The sequence below is a fragment of the Scyliorhinus canicula genome, unplaced genomic scaffold (assembly GCF_902713615.1).
Source record: "Scyliorhinus canicula unplaced genomic scaffold, sScyCan1.1, whole genome shotgun sequence".
In the NCBI taxonomy this organism is placed as follows: Eukaryota; Metazoa; Chordata; class Chondrichthyes; order Carcharhiniformes; family Scyliorhinidae; genus Scyliorhinus; species Scyliorhinus canicula.
This window is the reverse complement of record NW_024056011.1, coordinates 24,980-36,042: the sequence shown is the minus strand read 5'-3', so window position 1 is coordinate 36,042 and position 11,063 is coordinate 24,980. Positions and strand designations below refer to the sequence as shown.

The 11,063-nt window shown below is 46.0% G+C and overlaps 3 non-coding genes across 3 annotated transcripts; 2 read left to right on the top strand and 1 right to left on the bottom strand.

The window, feature by feature from the left end:
• Positions 1-4,301: 4,301 nt before the first annotated feature.
• trnav-uac lies at positions 4,302-4,374 on the top strand. The gene has a single exon. It is a non-coding gene; the product is annotated as a tRNA-Val (tRNA).
• A 1,050-nt stretch (positions 4,375-5,424) lies between these two features.
• On the bottom strand, positions 5,425-5,514 carry trnap-ugg. Its single transcript is given in 2 exon segments — positions 5,425-5,460; positions 5,479-5,514. It is a non-coding gene; the product is annotated as a tRNA-Pro (tRNA).
• A 1,238-nt stretch (positions 5,515-6,752) lies between these two features.
• trnai-uau lies at positions 6,753-6,825 on the top strand. The gene has a single exon. It is a non-coding gene; the product is annotated as a tRNA-Ile (tRNA).
• Positions 6,826-11,063: the final 4,238 nt, after the last annotated feature.

Sequence of the window (11,063 nt, the reverse complement as noted above, 5' to 3'; positions counted from 1 at the left end):
CGCACATCTTTGGACTGTGGGAAAAATGATAATATAGTTTCCTGGGAGCACTGTTAATAATGAAATTCCACCCTAGGACCTTGGTAAATAATGATGACCTTCACAGGACAACTGTGAATAATGATATATTGCCAAGATACCACGGCAAATAATGATATACTACCCAGGAACCTCTGTAAATAATGATATACTACCCAGGGACCTCTGTAAATAATGATATACTACCCAGGGACCACTAGAAATAATGATGTAATATCCAGGACCACTGTAAATAACGAACTCACACGCTCGGACCGTTGCAAATAATGATGTACTACAACTGGGCCGCTGTAAATAATGGCATACTGCCCTGGGACAACTGATATAGTAGAATAGTAGCCAGGGACCACTGTAAATAATGATACACTACCCAGGGACCACTGTAAATAATGATATACTGCACAGGGACCACTGTAAATAATGATATCCTACCCAGGGACCAGTGTAAATTATGATAAACTACCCAGGGACCACTATAAATAATGATATACTACACAGGGACCACTGTCAATAATGATATCCTACCCAGGGACCACTGTAAATAATGATATACTACCCAAGGACCAGAGTAAATAATGATATACTGCCCAGGGGCCACTTAAATAATAGAATAGTAGCCAGGGACACTGTAAATAATGATATCCTACCCAGGGACCACTGTAAATAATGATATACTGCCCAGGGACCACTGAAATAATAGAATAGTAGTCAGGGACCAATGTAAATAATGATACACTACCCAGGGACCACTGTAACTAATGATATACTACACAGGGACCACTGTAAATAATGATATACTACCCAGGGACCACTATAAATAATGAAATTACACGCTGGGACCGTTGTAAATAATGATGTACTATACAGGGGCCAGTGTAAAGAATGACATTTTACCAGGGACCACTGGAAATAATGATATACTGGCCAGGGACCACTCTAAATAATGATATACTATCCAGAGACCTCTGTAAATAACGAACCTACACGCTGGGCCACTGTATATATTGATGTACTACACAGTGACGACTGTAAATAAAATATCCTATCTAGGGCCCCAGCAAATAACTAAATCAAACGAAATTAAACGAAATTAAATCATGATATATGACACGGGACCACTGTATATAATGATATACTGCCCAGGGACCACTGTATATAATGATACACAATCCATGGACCACTGTAAATAATGATATATTATCCAGGGACCACTGTAAATAATGATATACTGGCCAGGAACAATTGTGAACAGTGAAATTCCACTCTGGAGCCGTTGTAAATAATTATGTACTGCAAAGGGACCTCTGAAAAAAATGAATACTTCCCAGAGACCACAATATATAAAGATATAGTACCCAGGGACAACTGTAAATAATGTTTTATACCAAACGGGAACGACGGTACATAATGATATACTGCCCAGGGACCACTGTAAATAATGACATGCTACCCACGGTCCATTGTAAATAATGATATACTACCAAGGAACCATTGTAAATAATGATATAGTATCCAGGGCCACCTGTAAATAATGAAATCACACGCTCGGACCGTTGCAAATAATGATGTACTACAACTGAGCTGCTGTAAATAATGGCATACTGCCCTGGGACAACTAATATCGTAGAATAGTAGCCAGGGACCACTGTAAATAATGATATACTACACAGGGACCACTGTAAATAATGATATCCTACCCAGGGACCACTGTAAATTATGCTAAACTACACAGGGACCACTGTAAATAATGATATACTACACAGGGGCCACTTAAATAATAGAATAGTAACCAGGGACACGGTAAATAATGATATCCTACCCAGGGACCACTGTAAATTATGATAATCTACAAAGGGACCACTGCAAATAACGATATACTGCCCAGGGACCACTAAAATAATAGAATAGTAGTCAGGGACAACTGTCAATAATGATACACTACCCAGGGACCACTGTAACTAATGATATACTACACAAAGACCACTGTAAATAATGATATACTACCCAGGGACCACTGTAAATAATGATATACTACACAAAGACCACTGTAAATAATGATATACTACCCAGGGACCACTGTAAATAATGAAATTACACGCTGGGACCGATGTAAATAATGATGTACTATACAGGGGCCAGTGTAAAGAATGACATTTTACCCAGGGACCACTGGAAATAATGATATACTAGCCAGGGACCACTCTAAATAAGGATATACTATCCAGAGACCTCGGTAAATAACGAACCTACACGCTGTCTGGGGAGCGAAATGGCAGCTGTCGTTGCCAGTCGAGTGGACTCTTTGTCAAAGCTGCAGAACTGGAACTGGAGATTCAGACGATTGTGTGTGGGGGGTGGGGGTGGGGCTGGTGGAGTGCTGTATTGGGCCTCGATAGAGGGCTAGCAATAGGTGGGAAATGACGAAAATGTCTCGGACAGAAAGAAAAAGGGAATGTAAATGAGGCTAATCAAGGCTAAGAAAGGTGCTGATGGCGCATCAAGCGGTCAGAATGTGTTAATGGCAGAACAAAGGTAAGCAGTGCGTCAGAGAACAATTACAAACAGGGATCTGATTGATCAAGTAGGATGGTATGGGCTGGGGGGAGGTGAGCAATGCTGAGAGTAAAACATATCAATGGAAGGAATGATAAGTTGATGGAAAAAACATGTGGTGGAGGGGGAAGTGAGAGTTCACAGTCTGAAGTTGTTGAACTGATCAAATGAAGGGGACAAAGAGGTGTCTGAGTCCACCAGAATTAGTCAATAGAAATGTGAATGCCCACACATAGACAAACTTCTCGGGAACGTATTGGTTCCCTGCAGTTTGAGCTCAGCTTCTCAAAGCAAACACAATGTGAATGAATCCCGCCGACAAAACGCCGCAAAGAAATGAAGAAAACATGCGGTTTGACCAACGGAAACCCTCATCGAAGGGCTCATGCGGGATTTGAACCCAGGACCTCTCGCAAATTCCAACAGCGACACACCCAAAGCGAGAATCATACCCCTAGACCAACGAGCCCCGCAAAAATAGTCAAAGCATACTGTCATTGCCATCGAAAATCAATCTAACATCTGCGGAGAACGCCAAAAGTACTGCAACATCTCAGGGACTCAGGCGGCATTTGTCGACAGGACAGCAAAGTTCGTCTTTCACCGTCACCTTTCATTAAAACCGGGACAGGTTAGAAATGTGGTACGTCTTAACCAAGTGAATTACCGGAGGGAGGAAACAGAACAACAGGAAAGGGATCTAATAGGGGGCAAGTCAGGAGAGATTAAATGAGAAGACGCCTTGGGACCCTGGCCACAGAGTTAGGTTAGCATCAAATCAGAGAATAATGACACCACAGTATGAGGCCATTCCGGCCGCCGTGTCTGTGCCAGCTCTCTGTCAGCGCAATGGAAGAAACAATGAAACAAAATATATGTCTGGAGGAGCTATCGATGGCAGATTGATCAACAACTACCGCCCGGACACAAAGAACAAGTGGAAACAAGATTGAAATCCAAATCTGCGATGGAACGACACACAAAATGGGTGCAGCATTTACAGTGTGAAACTACTGAATACACACTGAGTGTGAAAGCTGTATTGAGCCCAGTGGAAAGATGCGCTGCTGTTCCTCGAGTGGCTGTTGAGCTTCTTTGGAACATTTCACGACGCCGAGGTCCGGGAGGTCAGCGTTAAGACCCAGCTCTCCAGTCAGTTTAATTCTCCACTTTGGCTCTGTGGATTAGATGGGTCACGTCCCTGTGGTTAACACAGATCTGGAGCATCAATTTTATCCAAACGCACTCCAGCTCAGACACTGTCTCTCTCTCTCTCTCTCTCGAGCATCATCTGTGGGGAGAGAAACGACGTAAACATTCCGAGTCCTGAGAAATCATTTTCAGAGTGGGCCAATGTAAATCAACCCTGCCGTCAGCATCGCAAACAATTCGTAATCCCTGACCTGGAGGAAAGAGCCTGTCCTGGATTTAAACCCACGACCACTCCCATAGGCATTGCTTGAAAATCCTTAAACGAGAACCAGACCTCGAGACCAAAGAGCACAAATTTGAGACCGACATTCAGCAAAATATAATTTATGTTAATTTCGATATAATTTCTACATCTCACGGCTTTATATGTTGAGACATCTGTTAATTTAAGAAACAGCTGTCGCTTGCAACAAGGGACCTGGCCTCTCAAACAGACCATCAGAATCTGCAGCAACACAGTGAGGTTGTACATTCCGCACGTCCTTTGCTTGCCAGCGGTTTCTGTAGTGTAGTGGTTATCACGTTCGCCTTACACGCGAAAGGGACCCGGTTCGAAACCGGGCAGAAACATCGAACATTTAGCATTTCGTGTGAGAAAAGTTTGCACAATTATTGGGCATAAAATAATTCTGTTTCCTGAATGTTGCCGGAATCTCGTGTGTTCCAGGACTATGAAATTTCGTCTCACATGAGCCACTAAACTGAATTGAACATTAAGGCCCAAGCACTGAATTTTCGGCAGGCAATGAGAGGTGAAGAATTTTCATATCTTGGCACACCTCGGATATTAGCAGCTCGTTCATCCACAACAGAGTTTCACCGATTGACAAATGAACATATTTAATCACCATCTCAAACATGCCTAAATGTGTGACAAATGCAACTTACTGCGGATGCTTCAAACGGAAACAAAAACAGAAAATACTGGACAATCTCAGCAGGTCTGACAGCCTCTGGGGAGCGAAATGGCAGCTGTCGTTTCCAGTCAAGTGGACACTTTGTCAAAGCTGGAGAACTGGAACTGGAGATTCAGACGATTGTGGGTGGGGGGTGGGGGTGGTGGAGTGCTGTATTGGGCCTCGATAGAGGGCTAGCAATAGGTGGGAAATGACGAAAATGTCTCGGGCAGAAAGAAAAAGGGAATGTAAATGAGGCTAATCAAGGCTATGAAAGGTGCTGATGGCGCATCAAGCGGTCAGAATGTGTTAATGGCAGAACAAAGGTAAGCAGTGCGTCAGAGAACAATTACAAACAGGGATCTGATTGCTGAAGTAGGATGGTATGGGCTGGGGGGAGGTGGGCAATGCTGAGGGTAAAACATATCAATGGAAGGAATGATAAGTTGATGGAAAAAACATGTGGTGGAGGGGGAAGTGAGAGTTCACAGTCTGAAGTTGTTGAACTGATCAAATGAAAGGGACAAAGAGCTGTCTGAGTCCACCAGAATTAGTCAATAGAAATGTGAATGCCCACACATTGACAAACTTCTCGGGAACGTATTAGTTCCATGCAGTTTGAGCTCAGCTTCTCAAAGCAAACACAATGTGAATGAATCCCGCCGCCTGCGCCGCAAAGAAATGAAGAAAACATGCGGTTTGACCAACGGAAAACCTCATCGAAGGGCTCGTCCGGGATTTGAACCCGGGACCTCTCGCAAATTCCGACAGCGACACACCCAAAGCGAGAATCATACCCCTAGACCAACGAGCCCCGCAAAAATAGTCAAAGCATACTGTCATTGCCATCGAAAATCAATCTAACATCTGCGGAGAACGCCAAAAGTACTGCAACATCTCAGGGACTCAGGCGGCATTGGTCGACAGGACAGCAAAGTTCGTCTTTCACCGTCACCTTTCATTAAAACCGGGACAGGTTAGAAATGTGGTACGTCTTAACCAAGTGAACTCCCGGAGGGAGGAAACAGAACAACAGGAAAGGGATCTAATAGGGGGCAAGTCAGGAGAGATTAAATGAGAAGACGCCTTGGGACCCTGGCCACAGAGTTAGGTTAGCATCAAATCAGAGAATAATGACACCACAGTATGAGGCCATTCCGGCCGCCGTGTCTGTGCCAGCTCTCTGTCAGCGCAATGGAAGAAACAGTGAAACAAAATATATGTCTGGAGGAGCTATCGATGGCAGATTGATCAACAACTACCGCCCGGACACAAAGAACAAGTGGAAACAAGATTGAAATCCAAATCTGCGATGGAACGACACACAAAATGGGTGCAGCATTTACAGTGTGAAACTACTGAATACACACTGAGTGTGAAAGCTGTATTGAGCCCAGTGGAAAGATGCGCTGCTGTTCCTCGAGAGGCTGTTGAGCTTCTTTGGAACATTTCACGACGCCGAGGTCCGGGAGGTCAGCGTTAAGACCCAGCTCTCCAGTCAGTTTAATTCTCCACTTTGGCTCTGTGGATTAGATGGGTCACGTCCCTGTGGTTAACACAGATCTGGAGCATCAATTTTATCCAAACGCACTCCAGCTCAGACACTGTCTCTCTCTCTCTCTCTCGAGCATCATCTGTGGGGAGAGAAACGACGTAAACATTCCGAGTCCTGAGAAATCATTTTCAGAGTGGGCCAATGTAAATCAACCCTGCCGTCAGCATCGCAAACAATTCGTAATCCCTGACCTGGAGGAAAGAGCCTGTCCTGGATTTAAACCCACGACCACTCCCATAGGCATTGCTTGAACATCCTTAAACGAGAACCAGACCTCGAGACCAAAGAGCACAAATTTGAGACCGACATTCAGCAAAATATAACTTATGTTAATTTCGATATAATTTCTACATCTCACGGCTTTATATGTTGAGACATCTGTTAATTTAAGAAACAGCTGTCGCTTGCAACAAGGGACCTGGCCTCTCAAACAGACCATCAGAATCTGCAGCAACACAGTGAGGTTGTACATTCCGCACGTCCTTTGCTTGCCAGCGGTTTCTGTAGTGTAGTGGTTATCACATTCGCCTTATACGCGAAAGGTCCCCGGTTCGAAACCGGGCAGAAACATCGAACATTTAGCATTTCGTGTGAGAAAAGTTTGCACAATTATTGGGCACAAAATAATTCTGTTTCCTGAATGTTGCCGGAATCTCGTGTGTTCCAGGACTATGAAGTTTCGTCTCACATGAGCCACTACACTGAATTGAACATTAAGGCCTAAGGCCCAGGCAATGAGAGGTGAAGAATTTTCATATCTTGGCACAGCTCGGATATTAGCAGCGAGTTCATCCACAACAGAATTTCAGCGATTTACAAATGAACATATTTTATCACCATCTCAAACATGACTAAATGTGTGACAAATGCAACTTACTGCGGATGCTTCAAACAGAAACAAAAACAGAAAATACTGGACAATCTCAGCAGGTCTGATAGCCTCTGGGGAGCGAAATGGCAGCTGTCGTTTCCAGTCAACTGGACTCTTTGTCAAAGCTGGAGAACTGGAACTGGAGATTCAGACGATTGTGGGTGGGGGTGGGGGTGGTGGAGTGCTGTATTGGGCCTCGATAGAGGGCTTGCAATAGGTGGGAAATGACGAAAATGTCTCGGGCAGAAAGAAAAAGGGAATGTAAATGAGGCTAATCAAGGCTATGAAAGGTGCTGATGGCGCATCAAGCGGTCAGAATGTGTTAATGGCAGAACAAAGGTAAGCAGTGCGTCAGAGAACAATTACAAACAGGGATCAGATTGCTGAAGTAGGATGGTATGGGCTGGGGGGAGGTGGGCAATGCTGAGGGTAAAACATATCAATGTAAGGAATGATAAGTTGATGGAAAAAACATGTGGTGGAGGGGGAAGTGAGAGTTCACAGTCTGAAGTTGTTGAACTGATAAAATGAAAGGGACAAAGAGCTGTCTGAGTCCACCAGAATTAGTCAATAGAAATGTGAATGCCCACACATAGACAAGCTTCTCGGGAACGTATTGGTTCCATGCAGTTTGAGCTCAGCTTCTCAAAGCAAACACAATGTGAATGAATCCCGCTGTCTCCGCCGCAAAGAAATGAAGAAAACATGCGGTTTGACCAACGGAAAACTTAATCGAAGGGCTCGTCCGTGATTTGAACCCCAGGACTTCACGCAAATTCCGAGAGCGATACACCCAAAGCGTGAATCATACCCCTAGACCAACGAACCCCGCGAAAAGAGCCAAAGCACACTGTCATTGCCATCGAAAATCAATCTAACATCTGCGGAGAACGCCAAAAGTACTGCAACATCTCAGGGACTCAGGCGGCATTTGTCGACAGGACAACAAAGTTCGTCTTTCACCGTCACCTTTCATTAAAACCGGGACAGGTTAGAAATCAGAAGGGGGTTCAGTGCAGTTAGATTGCGAATATACAGACCGGACCATGTACCACATGCTATGGTATCAGCAAAAGCCGGCACAGCCGCCGAGATTGGTCATCATTAACATATTGACGATGAAGAAAGAGGAGATCTCAGGACGACACCTGGCGGCTGCCAACAAGTCTAAAAAGAATGGTTACCTCAATATAACCGCGCTCAGTGTGGAGGACGGGGCGGTCTATTACTGTGCAATGAGCACAGTGCCACAAAGCAGCTACAACCACGTACGAAAGCCTCAGAGAGTATTTTCAATTCCAGTAAATTTGCGTTCCTGCCCTTGTACCGGAGGATGATTTGATCTGGATTCAGAAAAATACTCAGGTCTATTTCTCCACAATTGCATTGCCGTCTCTGTCCTTGTATAGGTCAGTAAGAAGTCTTACAACACCAGGTTAAAGTCCAACAGGTTTGTTTCAAACACGAGCTTTCGGAGCACGGCTCCTTCTTCAGGTGAATGGAAAGGCTTGTTCCAGAAATGTTTATATAGACACAGTCAGAGATGCCCCGGAATGCGAGCACCTGCAGGCAATCAAATCATCAAAGATGCAGAGAGAGAGGTAACTCCAGGTTAAAGAGGTGTGAATTGTCCCAAGCCAGTTCAGTCGGTAGGCCTCTGCAAGTCCAGGCTTGTTGGTGGGGGCCGAATGTAATGCGACATGAATCCCAGATCCCGGTTGAGTCCGCATTCATGCGTGCGGAACTTAGCTATAAGTTTTTGCTCAGCAATTTTGCGTTGTCGCGTCTCCTGAAGGCCTCCTTGTAGAATGCTGACCCGGAGATCAGAGGCTGAATGTCCTTGACTGCTGAAGTGTTCCCCAACTGGAAGGGAACAGTCCTGCCTGTTGATAGTCGCACGATGCCCGTTTATTCGTTGTCGCAGTGTCTGCATGGTCTCGCCAATGTACCACGCTTCGGGACATCCTTTCCTGCAGCGTATGAGGTAGACTACATTGGTCGAGTCGCACGAGTATGCGCCGCGTACCTGGTGGGTGGTGTTTCCACGTGTAATGGTGGTGTCCATGTCGATGATCTGGCATGTCTTGCAGAGATTACCCTAGTAAGAAGTCTTACAACACCAGGTTAAAGTCCAACAGGTTTGTTTCAAACACGAGCTTTCGGAGCACGGCTCCTTCTTCAGGTGAATGGAAAGGCTTGTTCCAGAAATGTTTATATAGACACAGTCAGAGATGCCCCGGAATGCGAGCACCTGCAGGCAATCAAATCATCAAAGATGCAGAGAGAGAGGTAACTCCAGGTTAAAGAGGTGTGAATTGTCCCAAGCCAGTTCAGTCGGTAGGCCTCTGCAAGTCCAGGCTTGTTGGTGGGGGCCGAATGTAATGCGACATGAATCCCAGATCCCGGTTGAGTCCGCATTCATGCGTGCGGAACTTAGCTATAAGTTTTTGCTCAGCAATTTTGCGTTGTCGCGTCTCCTGAAGGCCTCCTTGTAGAATGCTGACCCGGAGATCAGAGGCTGAATGTCCTTGACTGCTGAAGTGTTCCCCAACTGGAAGGGAACAGTCCTGCCTGTTGATAGTCGCACGATGCCCGTTTATTCGTTGTCGCAGTGTCTGCATGGTCTCGCCAATGTACCACGCTTCGGGACATCCTTTCCTGCAGCGTATGAGGTAGACTACATTGGTCGAGTCGCACGAGTATGCGCCGCGTACCTGGTGGGTGGTGTTTCCACGTGTAATGGTGGTGTCCATGTCGATGATCTGGCATGTCTTGCAGAGATTACCCTGGCAGGGTTTTGTGGTGTTGTGGTTGCTGTTCTGAAGGCTGGGTAATTTGCTGCAAACAATGGTTTGTTTGAGGTTGCGCGGTTGTTTGAAGGCCAGTAGTGGGGGTGTGGGGATGACCTTGGCAAGATGTCCATCCTCGCTGATGATGTGTTGGAGGCTGCGAAGAAGATGTCGTAGTTTCTCCGCCCCAGGAAAGTACTGGACGACGAAGGGTACTCTGTCAGTGGTGTCCCGTGTTTGTCTTCTGAGGAGGTCGGTGCGGTTTTTTGCTGTGGCGCGGTGGAACTGTCGATCAATGAGTCGAGCGCCATATCCCGTTCGTACGAGGGCATCTTTCAGCATCTGTAGGTGTCTGTTGCGCTCCGAAAGCTCGTGTTTGAAACAAACCTGTTGGACTTTAACCTGGTGTTGTAAGACTTCTTACTGTGCTCACCCCAGTCCAACGCCGGCATCTCCACATCATGGCTACCATTGACACCGCAAACTGCCGGCTCAAAGTGGAGAGGATCTCCAGGAAGATCGCGCATATAGACACTGACATTCAGTTTCTACAAAGATGCAAAAAAGCAGACAAGATCCCGAAAGGACTACAGATCAAAAACCCACTCAAGTCGACTTACAACACAGACTACGCTGAAAGACTCTGCCACCGCACCTCTGTCACACTCCTCAAACACCTCGTACACCAACTCTACAGCAGTCGACGCAACCTGGAAACCAAGAGAGAGGCCATATTCTCAACTTGCGCTCAGGACACAGCAGACCAGCTGCGGAACACCGCCAAACAGATGAGACAGCAATACTATGCCACCTACATGCACACCAAGAACAGGAAGCTTGAGAAACTCGGCATCACCACCAGCAGCAATCAAGCTTCTCCCGGTACAACAGTCGAAAACAATACAGGGAAATCCATTGTCAACTTGTCAGACTACACCCTTCAACCAGACGAAATCGAAGTCCTCAGCAGAGGGCTCAATTTCTGCACCACCACCAAAATGGACCCCATCAGTCTCGCGGCAGATACGGAGGAATTCATCAGGCGAATGAGGCTCCGGGAATTCTTCCACAGACCCCAAGAGGCCGACAGCGAACCCAGGGACACGACCAATGAACCGGAACAGCAGACCGCGAGATCTGCAGTGCAG